The 12,335-nt window shown below is 39.2% G+C and overlaps 1 long non-coding RNA gene across 1 annotated transcript in view; it reads left to right on the forward strand.

The window, feature by feature from the left end:
- The window catches only part of LOC139795207 (uncharacterized), a 33,821-nt gene extending 23,051 nt beyond the window's left edge, over positions 1-10,770 (forward strand). Inside the window, exon 3 of the long non-coding RNA XR_011725429.1 lies at positions 10,418-10,770. This is a non-coding gene — a long non-coding RNA (uncharacterized lncRNA). The remainder of the gene's footprint in view (positions 1-10,417) is intronic.
- The last annotated feature ends 1,565 nt before the right edge of the window (positions 10,771-12,335 follow it).

Genomic DNA, 12,335 nt, shown 5'->3' on the forward strand with positions numbered 1-12,335 from the left:
AGAGCATATGCAGCTGGATGGAGGAAACGAAGAGTGTGGATGTGCAAATATGCAGACTGAAGAAGTTGATGTGCATCTCATACTTCAAAGGGCTGGTTTAGACCACAGGGAACTACCATCAGCATCAGGTACACATCATCTGGTGTTCCTAGTTGAACAAATAGTAATTAGAACGCACAAGCCCTTTGTGTTTTAAACAGATCCACAGTACATGCAGCTCTGAAAGAAATTGCCCTAAGCCCATCACTGGTCTGTTTTGGAAAGGTGAGTACAAATGACAGCAGAAAGCAGCTATTCCATAGCACATCCTCCCCCCTTCATGACTTTAGTCTGAGCTTGCAGCAGTCATTTCCAAAAGAGCTGCTGCTGCCCAACAGTCCCCAGTGATGGTATTTAATTAGTTGGCTATGCCACTGTTTACAAAAGTATCTATCAGCAATACAGGATTAGGAACATAAATAGATTAAAACTGTAGGGAAAATATCAATTCTTCATTTCACGGTCTGTCAAGGTACCCGGTTTCCTCTTCCTTGGTCAGTTCATACAGTAACACATTAGTTTATCATCCCAGCACAACTGTTAAAAATGGGAGGGGGTGAAAAAACTACCTTTGTGTTTCTGGAAAGGGAGATGGGATTTATACATCAGCAAAATCATCTTTTTATTAGTATTGTATTTTTCACATCAGAACAATCAGAATTGCTTCTAAAATCAAATTTATTTAAAGGAAAACCCTCCTCAGAAAATTGCAGTGGTGATTTCTATGTCTGTTCTATTAGGATTTATTATTTTCATTTCATTTTCAGCAGCAGAGGAGTCTGGAAAATTTGAGCAGGGGTCTCCTCTAGCAGATTGCAGCGATAGCGAGGGGAGGCAGCGGTGTGTGTGCTCCCTCTAGTGAGCTCCATCCGAGAAGGTGTGGGTTTGGTTTGGCTGCTGCTTTATGGGCAGCTCCCAGTGCTTCATCCAAAGTACGTTTGCTTTTTTTTTTTCCCCACAGGTAAATTTCACACCAGTTCTGCTGTGCAGTCTGGGGAGCCTGGCACACTCTGAGCTCTTAGCAGTGATTATATGGGCTGTGCTGCTGCCAGGGTAGGGGACTGTGAAGGTGTCAGATTCCCTTCTAGTTCAGACACTGGTTTGCTGGGCAGGTCAGCGGTGCTCTGATTTTTCTACATTTGTATACAGTGCTTCTGAAAATCCCTTTCAATTTATTTATTCAGGTCTTTTGATGTTCTTTCAGTGAGAAGGAGCAGAACACCAACTGTCTTTGTGACTGTGAAGCACCTTAAGATGCTCAGGTAGAAAGAAATCTCAGTGGAAAACACTCTCTTGGAAGAAATTACTCAGTGGTGGAGCACACTGTCAGTGCAGCTGTAAACTGATGGCTGATTGCTCACATGTCAGCTACAGCTCTACCTATTAGATCATACTGACTTTATCATAATTTTTGCTTAATATATTAATCCCAAGGGAGTGGAACAGAGAATGGAAGATCTGATTTTTACTGTGTATTTCTGTATTTGAGTGATGCACAGGTAAGCATATCCTTTTATGGAGAGCCTAGGATATAAAGATAATTTAAGACTGCAAAAGAGAAATAACAAAACCAGCATGCTCTGTTTTAGAACTTGACTCTTGCTTACCAAGGTCAGCTGGAAGAGCAAAAAGGGGAAGCAGGAGACAAAGAGGAAATAAATGTTAATTTTGTCCTAGTTTATCCTCCAACCTTAAAACATGAAAGGTAAAGGCAGAGAAATTAGCACAGAAACGTTAACAGCTGTGTGTGATTATTTACAGAGCTAGCAATAACAGGGTCTGTGGTTGCAATGGAAGGGTGAGGATTCTGCAGAAATTATTTCTTTCTCTGCTTGGACAGAAAGGTGCCTTCTCTCATGGTTGTTCTCATAGCAAATTTTAGTCTTGAATAAGATATAATGAGAAAGGCAGGCATGAGAGGAAAAGGAGTCAAATGTTTGTTTGGAATGTCTAACAAGATCCCCCAGGAAATCTGGATTTGGATAATCAAATTATTAGTTAAGCAGAACATGACTTTTATTTAAAACATATCAGTGAGGAAAAACACACAAATCATTAAAACCCCAATGCATCTTGAGCTTTGAGCTGGAGGCAAACCAATAGATTGAACTCTCTTCCCTTTTGGCTTCCAAAAACAGCAAAAATTTTGTGGCCTGTAGGTGTTCACCTCTAGCACAAATTGTTCATTCATCATGATGCATCAGAAACAACCAAAGGAGTGTTAACATGCAATTTTTAGCTTCTTAAAAAAACAAACAACCAGCTTGAATTTTCATACATTTCTCTGTCTTTAACATAGAGCTCTTGGACCAACTTGTGATTTATATATATAGATATAGATATATAGATATAGATATATAGATATGGATATATATATCCCTGTTTAAAGTCTATGGATGATTTATTTTCAAATCATGTTACTGGAGAACAGACAAAACCTTTAATTAGTTTTGGATATTACAGATTATGAACCGGTTGTGATCAGTGGAGTGATTTTGTTAAGAAAAAAATGTATGTCAAATTCTATTAGTAATCAACACCTATTATTTCTTTACACAGATCTTGCTGCCATGTATGGCTTTATAAAGATCAACTATTTAGTAAACCTTCAAGTTTTCTGCACTATCCATAGTCAGAAATCATTTTCAAACACGAGAAATGTAAAAAGAAAGCCAAAATACTCACTAGACAAAACTTTTCCAGTTTTCAGTAGGCATTTCTTTCATCTATTATACAACTTGATTCTGTGAAAACTACACACATACACACGTTCCCCTGGCATAAAGTTTCACAAAACAAGGTTGAAACTCATTAAGTGTTCCTCTCACAAATCTTCACTAAAAGGCAAAAGATGTGTATGAATGAAATTAGAGTATAAAGGCTTAATGATTCAGATGGCTGACAGTACTGCAGCAGAAGCAGCTATGCTTATCCATGGAAACCAAATGTTCTCCAGAACTCCCTTTTCCCTTCCCCCCTTTTGGCCATACAAGGACTAATTGTGGTGTCAGCTGCCATGGGAATGCAAGGCATGTAGCTGGTGTATCAAAAGAATAGCAACTGCTGTCAGCAGCATTCCTGTTCTGAAGCCATGATTGATGGCATGGGGAGCAGTTTATACCATCTTTATTCTGCTTACAAGAGGGGAAAGAAAAAAAAATACATTTTTAAAAAGCTTTCTAGGTTTCTCTAGTACATATGCATACATACACACTCATATATATATATATATATATATATATATATATATATATATATCTGGCAAGTACACTTATTTTTTGGAAGAAATACAGTGTTAGTGTTTGCCCACTGCTGGCTACATTCTCTAAGCTTACATTCTCTAAGAACTGCAGATATTTGGGGTGCAACAATACGATCTCCTTTTTACTAAGGGTAGCTAGAATTTTCTTCTAAGTAATGATGCAAAGGTTCCGTTCTACTAAATAGAAGATGACTACTGTGTTTGGAGTAGATATATTTCTCTGCTCTCTTAGCTGAAATTCCACTCTTCCAAGTGTAGTAAGCTAGGCATTAGTCCAGTATGTTATCTCAACTCTCAGATCAAAGCTTGCAGTAACTGCACGTGTGGAGGGCAATCAAAATTGGGCCTAATGCTTCAGCCCAGCTGCAAACCAAGACAGTGATATGAACTGACTGCAGGATTTCAGATACTTTGTTTAGAGCACCTAATAATTAGAAAAGAAAGTTTTCCATTGTGAAATACAGAGGTCCTGTTATCTGCCTCTCTGTTTCACACAGGGTATACACAAATAGAAATGTGACAGTGATTACTGTGATTACTGTTCAGCATGAAGAAACGAGTCCCTGTTATTCTGTGTGGATCATTTTGACAAGCTGTGATTTAAAACTAAAATGAAATATGTAATTTTTCTTATTCAGGATGCTTGTATATCTGAATTTCAGTGCCTTGTGCAGATAGCTTTCTTGTTAGCTTTCCAGCAGCCTAAATCCAGTTCAAGAAGACGAGCAAAACAAAAAAATATATTAATTTATGAAGATATTATATTTAGCATATAATATGCTTAATTGAAGATTTTTTTTAACTTCCAAGTTTTATTCAGCTGTACTGTATAAGTGAATGCACTCAGAGCTGAAGATGAGACAGCTGCATGCAAATGTGAATCTTCATAGAACATCTTGTAATAACATACCTTTTTGTTTTGCTTTCCCTTTTCATTGACTTAGATTACTGAAGATGCTTATTCCAACAGGTAACTCAAGAGCCCCAACAGTCCTTCAGACAATTGAATTGCTAAAAATCTGAAGCAGTTTAGGCTTTTAATTTGCTTGCAAATACGTGATATGATGGAGTTTTTTCTGAGTAGATGATTCTATGGCAGACAAGACTTGTCCTCAGGAGTCTTGCTGTACCACTGCTAGAACATGCTTTGTGGAACCTGCATGCATTTCCTCTTTTGAGGGAGAAAAATATTTTTCTGGTGGTGGGGTAGTAATTTTTACATATGTATTTTGAGAACTAATACTTGAAAAATATTTAGGTCATGGACAGAAGTTGCTTTGCTAATTTTAAAATGGCAGCCCTGGGATTCAGCATCTCAAATTTCAAAAGGTGACCATTCGGTCACATGAATTAATGTTCAGCCAAACTGGTACAAGTTTTTTCTATGCAAAGACCTTTTCAGTAGTCCCTCTAAGTTCATAATGGTATAAATCAGAATAGCACTCCTTCTTTCTTAAAATGAACATGCTTTTTCACAACTTGCTATCTGAGCCAGAGATACACACACATACACCCATCAGTATGTCATATGGAACCACATATTACTGTAAAGAAAACAATAAGCAGAATATAAAACAAAAACAACACTAAAGCCCCCCATCAAAATCATAAAGCCCTGTTCCATTAGAAATAGTCTGCAAGACTGTTGCTTAGATAGCAAGTGCAGGTTACATTCATAGCAGTCAAGAAACAAAGTAGGTAAATAAATATATTCTGCTTGTTAAGCTTTGCATAATGGTTGACACTGTCCTGGAGCTACTTAACAAAAATTAAAGTAGTAAAAGTTGAATTACTTTACCACTTTAAAGAGAAAAAAATCATCAACAATTGGACAGCCTACAAAAAATTAAAAGAAATAAATTGAAAATAATTAAATATAGAGATAAACTCAAGTACACTTTAAGGACTGTTACACTATCTTGTATTCCATAACCCTTATGGCTTTTAGCACAGGTTTTCAATTTCTTGAAAACAGATACAATCTTTATAACCTGCCCATAACCTTGAATGTGCTGTTTAGAAGAGATTATTGAGACTAAGAAGCATGTTATTTCTTTGTCAGTTATATTATTTAAGGTATGTGGCATAAATTATTTGATCCTGGCATAACAATACATGTATATAGAGATTTTCAAGTCTCCAATTCAGACCATGTTGAAGCATAAGGTTTTCTCAAGTCTTTATTTTCCCATGTTTGTGTCAAAATATTGAGGCATGAGCTCACAAAATGATCTTGCTATTTTTTTTAATTTTCTTCCTGTAGATAAGAAAAGTAAAAATTAAATGCACAAACCTAAGTTAATTTTTACAATGGAATTCATCATCCTGGGCATCAGTGTCTGAAAAACTGGTGTGCAGTGCTGGTCATCCAAGCCCAAGGAAGCTGAACTCTAATTAGAGCAGGAGAGGACAGACTTTCTGAAAAAGTTTGATAGAAAACTATTCTTCTTTGGAAATAAAAATTTAAAAGCTTGGCTTCTTCATTTAACAAAATGATGTCTGCAAGAAAATGTTGCCTAGAATTCATGGAGCAGAGCAAGAGAAGAGCCATTTAACCCAAAGGACAGTGTTGTTATGAGGATAGATTGGAATAAATTTGCCATGAATAAATTGGGGATGAAAATTAAGCAAATTTCTAGCAAGTTGCAGAGCAGTAGGGTCACAAATCTTTGACCTTAACTTGATCAGTGAAGCTGGGAATTTTGATGAGGCTGCATGACATGAGAAGAATCAGGGAATCCTTTACTCCTGTGCTCCAGTAAACAGGGTGAAAATCATCTGTGGATTTATTCTGAATTAAGAGATTTTTAATTCAGTGCACTTTCATGACTCTAAACTGAGTTAATGCCATTCGACTTCTCTGAGTAGGAGCTGTAGTGCCATGAAGTCAAATAATTCTCAATCTTTTTGTTCTTGGTTGCTCCCAGTTGCCTCGTGCCAGAAGAGCTGGTGGTGTCTGCAAGAACTGATGGGGAGTTCTCTCATCCTGGCTGTTGTTCCAGTAATTCAGTTAAGTTGGCATCTTATACCTATAGTAATTTCACTTTCCGTTAAGAAAACCTTAATCAAAGTCTCAAATTAAATTGCCCTGAATGTTAAATTGCAGTTTTGTTACAGTTTGAATGCGTGTTGTCTTCTAGGCTGTCTCTGGCAGAGTTTCTGACTGCTTTAACACAGGGGAGGGAATAGTTTCTTCTCTTGATAACATGTTGTTTCTCTATGTGCAGCTACAAGTGTGAGTTCTTGGTAAAGGAAGTAAAATCAGTTGAACTATTTTCTACCCTTTTCTATTTTAATACTTGGAAAAAACTTTTCCAAATTTCTATTTCTATTTTGTTGATCCTCTCTACCCACTTTTCATTGCTGGAGAGGACTAAAAACTTCAATGGAAGAGGTTTTTCTCTTTTTTTTTTCACTCTGGTAACTTCAATAGTCTCATGGAGAGTGCAGAGTCTCAGACAGGCAGACAGATATGGTGAAGAAATGCTAAAGCTGGAGCTGGACCAAGCTGCAGGGGAACTTCTTGACCCAGCTTTGCTGCCAGAGTAGTGTTTGTGTAGCTATACCATTAATGTGTTGTTTATTCCCACATTGTACAAGACTTACTAGGTAACTGGCAGGTAATAAAGCAAGCTGATTAAAAAATAAGGGACTGGCATGTTTCCTAAATGCAGAGATAGGGCTATTCTGGGAAGTTTCTACAAGGACAGAATCTACCTCCCATGGGTATGTTCAGCTATTAAAAAGCATCTGTGTACATTTATGTGGTTTTGGTTTGTTCCTGTAGCTCAGAGGGAGGATCCCTAGGTACAATTTAGGGATACCCAAGATTGATGAAATGGCTGTGACTGTAACTCTGTTAATTATCACTGGCGTTAACAGCCCTCTGGGAGTCACCCTGGAGCAGAAGATTGCTGGCAGGCAAGGCATCTGTCTCATTCCCGGTGTTCCTCATATGCTGGTGACAGTCTGGGTGGGATCACTCAGATTTGGCTCTGAAAATTAAGAACCTTTCAGCGTGTATGCACTTGGTGTTATTGGAAGATCCCAGTGGAAGAGAAACCTGAGCCCAGTTTAAGATGACTTATATATGACTTCTATATATGAAGTTAATGGTGATCAAGTTTATTTTCAGAGCTGTTCAGCCATGACCAAGCTGGGCTTTTAGGTAGTTGGGTACAGCAGACCTTGAGCACAGCATCTGTAGATATCTTCTGGTGTAGAACAGCTCCTGGGGAGGTGGTTTCATGGCAGCACACGCTGACCCACATTGGTGCTGGAGCGGTTCTGTCCTCTCCCCACCTTTAGCCAGTGCTCTCACTAGTGCTGGTAATGCAGGGACCTGAGCTGTCCAGATACTAACTCTAAACAAAAATTATTAATTTTTTTAGATGGATTAGTTCCCTTGACCTGTTCACTGTGCATCTTGGGCTGACTTAAAGTCTTTGAAATTGTGCCAAATGATTAAAGGGTGCTGTTGACCTTTCAGCTCCCTGTTGAGAGCACAAACACTGGTTGAGTTGCTGTGTCCCGGCTTTGTTTATGAGCCAGATTAAAGCTCTGTTTGCTTCTTAGGTCTAACAAATATAAACAGCAAGTTTTATTCTGGTCACTGAGAGGTTTAGAGCAAGTATAGCAACTTCTCTGTCTCAAAATTCACCTCATGATTTCACCAAATTAAATTTTGACTGCTTTGTTTCTATTGCAGTCATCACTCCTGGGGATGCACTGTGCAAGAAAATAGCCCTCTCTGAATGAATCCAGGCCATGCACAACCTTCACAAGATACTCTTCTTGACTGGTTAAATTGTGTTTGTATCAGAAGTGGGTAAGGAGAATTTAATTGGCCACCAACCTCCTCAGATGGTATTGTTGGGGCATCTGTAGGCACTAATTCCCCTGATCCACTCCTTCCAAGACCACGACCTAGGACTTCCTTTCCTGAGAATGAAATGTGATTTTGGCTGAGCCAGGCCCCTAGCTGTGTTCTGAGCATCACCATGATGGTGCCCTGGCCCTGCTGCCTTCACTGTGCTCCCTGGGTGACACCCTGGGGCCCTTGAGGGACCCTGACACGGCCCCTGTCTTGGAGGGGCTGCCCCTGCCCTGTGAGTGGTGGGGTGCCCCCCCCTCCCTGACAGTGAGGCTGAGATTTTTTCTCTGGAATGTTTGGTGCTTTCAGCTTAATAACTATTTCTTCCCATTAACCTTCTGGGGTATGTATGTGTCCTTGTTTGTCACTATAGCTTGCACATTTTTGACCACATGCTTTTTTTCCACAAGCTTGGAGGCAGCCTTGATGCAATCTATAACTTGTGCTCCTGGGGAAACCTCAGGTGACACGGGGGGAGTTGAGATCCAGTTTCACTCACACCACCGGGGCTGCTGGAGGTGGTGCTGGGTGGCTGGTCCTGCCACCAACCCTTGGCCATGAGACAGGCATGGGGGCCATCCTGCCAGATGTACAAATCTTAACAGAGAAAGAGAGTAAAAATATGTAGCAGCCCTGCCTGAAAATAAAGGTAAAAAAAAAAAAAAAATGCAGACCTTTTTTCTTTTGCTTTGTGCTGCTTTGAGGCTGGGGAGAACTAGAAATATTGAAAACCATTTCAAAGTGATCCCTGAAGTTTGAAAAAGTAATTTTCATCTGCTTGTTGCAATGACTCCTGGATGTATCTAGCTCTAGTGGGGTTTTTTTTGCCTGTAAAATATGTTCCTGCTACTTCTGCTTTCTTTATTTAAGAACACATATATTCTATCTGTGTCTAATTACAAACGACAGTTGGGAAGTGGTGCATGGCTTTTTTTCATGATATGCAGAGACTGAATAACTCATAAAGGGTTGTCTAGACTCATTTTTTGTAAAGCTGCTCAAGATGCAATGCATGTTTCTTCTCAGTTTTTGTAATCAAATTTCAATAAATCTCCAAGTGTGCAGTGCATGGTAAGTTTGAATTCCAGCTTCTGTAAAAGTTAAAAAGTAATCGGTCCCTTGTTTGGGGACAGAGATAATCAAGGAGATAGCTTAGTGTTCTGCAGGATGGGCATCACTTTGAAGAAAAACCTTTTTTTTTCTATCTTATTTTATTGCAGGGGCTTCAGTTTACATTGGGAGGACAGTGGTAAGGGGTTATAAGGGCTGCAGCTCAGCAGTTCCAGAGGTGGAAATCAGAAACCACAGTTAACTTCAGTTCCTGTGTTGCCTAGCCTCTGGTTTGGAGAGGAGAGGAGAAGAGAGAAAAAGGAAAGGAAAAAGGAAAAGAAAGGAAAGGAAAAAGGAAAGGAACAAGGATAAGAAAAGAAGGGAAAAAGGAAAGGAAAAAAGAAGAGAAAGGAAAGGAAAAAGGAAAAGAAAGGAAAGGAGAGGGAAAAGGAAAGGAAAAAGGAAACAAGAAAGGAAAAGGGAAAAGGAAAGGAAAAAGGAAAAAAGAAAGGAAAAGGGAAAAGGAAAAAAGAAAGGAAAAAGGAAAGGAAAAAGAATAAAATAGATACACATGCATTTTTTTTCTCCTTCTGTCTAAATGGTCAAGTTAAAGAAAGTATGCTGAGAGCTAACTGCTGCTTAGAAGAACTCCATTTACTCTCATGGGTTCTTGTGAGGGTTAATTAGTTAATGGTCAAAAAGAAAAAAAAAAAAAAAAAAAAAAGCTTTGAAGATGAAAAGAGCTAGAAGTATTGTTTATTGAAAGGGCTTAACATAGCTCCTGCTGTTTTGAGTAAAGGAGGGAAGGGGGGGAGAGAAGGGAAAGTGCTCAGCCATGGCTGTGGGTACAGAGGTGCCACTAGGCAGGGGCAGTGGGAGCCGGGGGAGCATAAGAAACGAGCAAGGTGCTGTGGGGGCATGGGGGTCTTGCTTTAATGCTAAGTCTGCTCTACATTTTGGAGAGCAGGCACAAGACAGTCTAAGCTTTTTTAAAGAAAAAAATCTGGTTTCATCTCAGCTAAGCTTTGCCCACGGTGGACTCACTTGTCACTGAGTGTTCTCTCTTTACCTCTTGAGGCTGCATTTTAAGCAAACAAAACCAAACACTGACTTACAGGTGGGAGACGCATGAATACTTTCTGTGGTAATTGCCATCAGAGACACTCCTGACTTCCCCTTTTCTTTCCTCCTAGGAGAAATTCTGATGGATGAGCTGAAGCGAGCAGTGATGTGTTCGGATGAGTCACCTCCCACGGAGTTGTGATATATTGAGGAACCTCAGGCTGGGTTGTTCATCAATATCATACCGTGACGTAAGACTTGACTTCCCAATGTATTGTTTTGAAGGTTTTAATAGAAGTCTAAGCATACAGAGCCCATTACAAGCAGTAATATTCTGCAAAATGTGCCTCCTATGTATGACAAAGTGAAAGAGGAGACAGGAGGTTAGGGAGAGAAGTACCGTGACACCACTGAGGGGGAGATGAATGCAGGAGATGATTAATGGATGTGCATTGGAATGAAAGAGGTGAGGAGTACTTTATCACATGGGGTAGGACAAGAAAAGTGGAGGAAGCAGAAGCCTCCTTCCAGGTTTTTCTCAAAGGTTTGAGAAATGGAGTGTAGAAAAGGAAAAGTAATAGGAGTATGTATACAAGGAGTCACATGGACAAAACGAGGGGCAATGGGCACAAATTGCTTCTGGTGAGATTCCATTTGAACACAAGAGGAAAACTTTTCACTGTGAGGTCAGTCAGACATTGGAATGGTCTCCCAGGGGAAGTGGCAGGCTCCCCCACTTTGGAAAGCTTTAAGTCTCAGCTCGACAGGATGCTGGGACATATCATCTAAACAATAATATTAGGAGGGTTGGACCAGATGATCCTTGAGGTCCCTTCCAACCTGACATTCTATGATTCTATGTGTCCAGACAGGTGAGGGCACCAAGTCCAGTCCTGTTCTCAGGTTTTCTTTCTGCAGAAAATGGGAGAGTGTGTATGGCTAGCACATAGAGCAGATCTGCCTCGGGTAAAGAATTAGGACACAGCAAATTTGTTCTCTTGGCCCATGAGGAGTTTCTGCACCTGATATTAATTTCTCCCACTTAGAGAAATACAGAAATTACTAACAATCATTATTAAGACCCAGGAATTTATACCTGAGTTACAGGTGAAGAGACAACAAAAGTATTTGATGACGAGCCTGTCTGTGATGGCTGGTGAGTGATTAATAGTTTTGGTATTAAAACTGGATTGTGACCAGTGATAAGGATCTAATTATGTTCAATCTGGGCAAATAAAAATTATCCTAACATCACTCTAAATATTTGGCACTACCAAGGCAATCCTCCAAGCACCACAGGGACACCGAGTACAGAAATCATTCAAAGGAAAAATGCAGAAAGAAAGCATAAAGAAAAATAGGATTTATTTCAGATGAATGGTCAAAAAAAATGCAGTATTCCATTGTCAAGATATAAAGCAGCTTTGCTGGAAACCCTGGCTTGCTTTGGCAATATAACAAAGGTTGGAATTAGGTATTAAAAAGCACTGTAAAAAAAATGGACAAGAAAATAAATAGCAATTGTTATTGCTCTGAAGTTGTAGAACATAGAAAAGTGATGAGGAATTTAATGCCCTGCAAAACTGAGAACACAAAGAAGTTTATTTGTTGTATATATAAATCTATTAGGAATTTTGGTAATTGTACATACACGTCCTCAGGAGAAGGAAATAATAAAAATAATTGTGCAGAAAAATCAGATGCATTAAATGAATCATTCTGTTTTCTCTTTGGAAAGTATCAGACTGATATACTTGTACTGCCTAAGGGTGAAAATGTATTTTCTGAGTCATTAGTAACTTAAAATGCTAGTTTATACTCTGCAGGCTCACAGAGGCTGCTGCCAGGTATCCTAAAGGCACTGACTGAGAAGCTCTTTTCCCTCTATGTTTAAAATTTGGATTATTGAGACCTCTAAAAGGATATTTTAAAGCTTCTGAAGTATTCAAAGAGGACTAGCAAAGGAGGGTGTAGCAAAGTTCTTGAAAGCCAGAGCATAATTCTTTCCTTGATGGCCAGAATGGCCATATGGTCTTCTCATCCTCCCTC

The sequence above is a fragment of the Heliangelus exortis genome, chromosome 1 (assembly GCF_036169615.1).
Source record: "Heliangelus exortis chromosome 1, bHelExo1.hap1, whole genome shotgun sequence".
NCBI lineage: Eukaryota > Metazoa > Chordata > Aves > Apodiformes > Trochilidae > Heliangelus > Heliangelus exortis.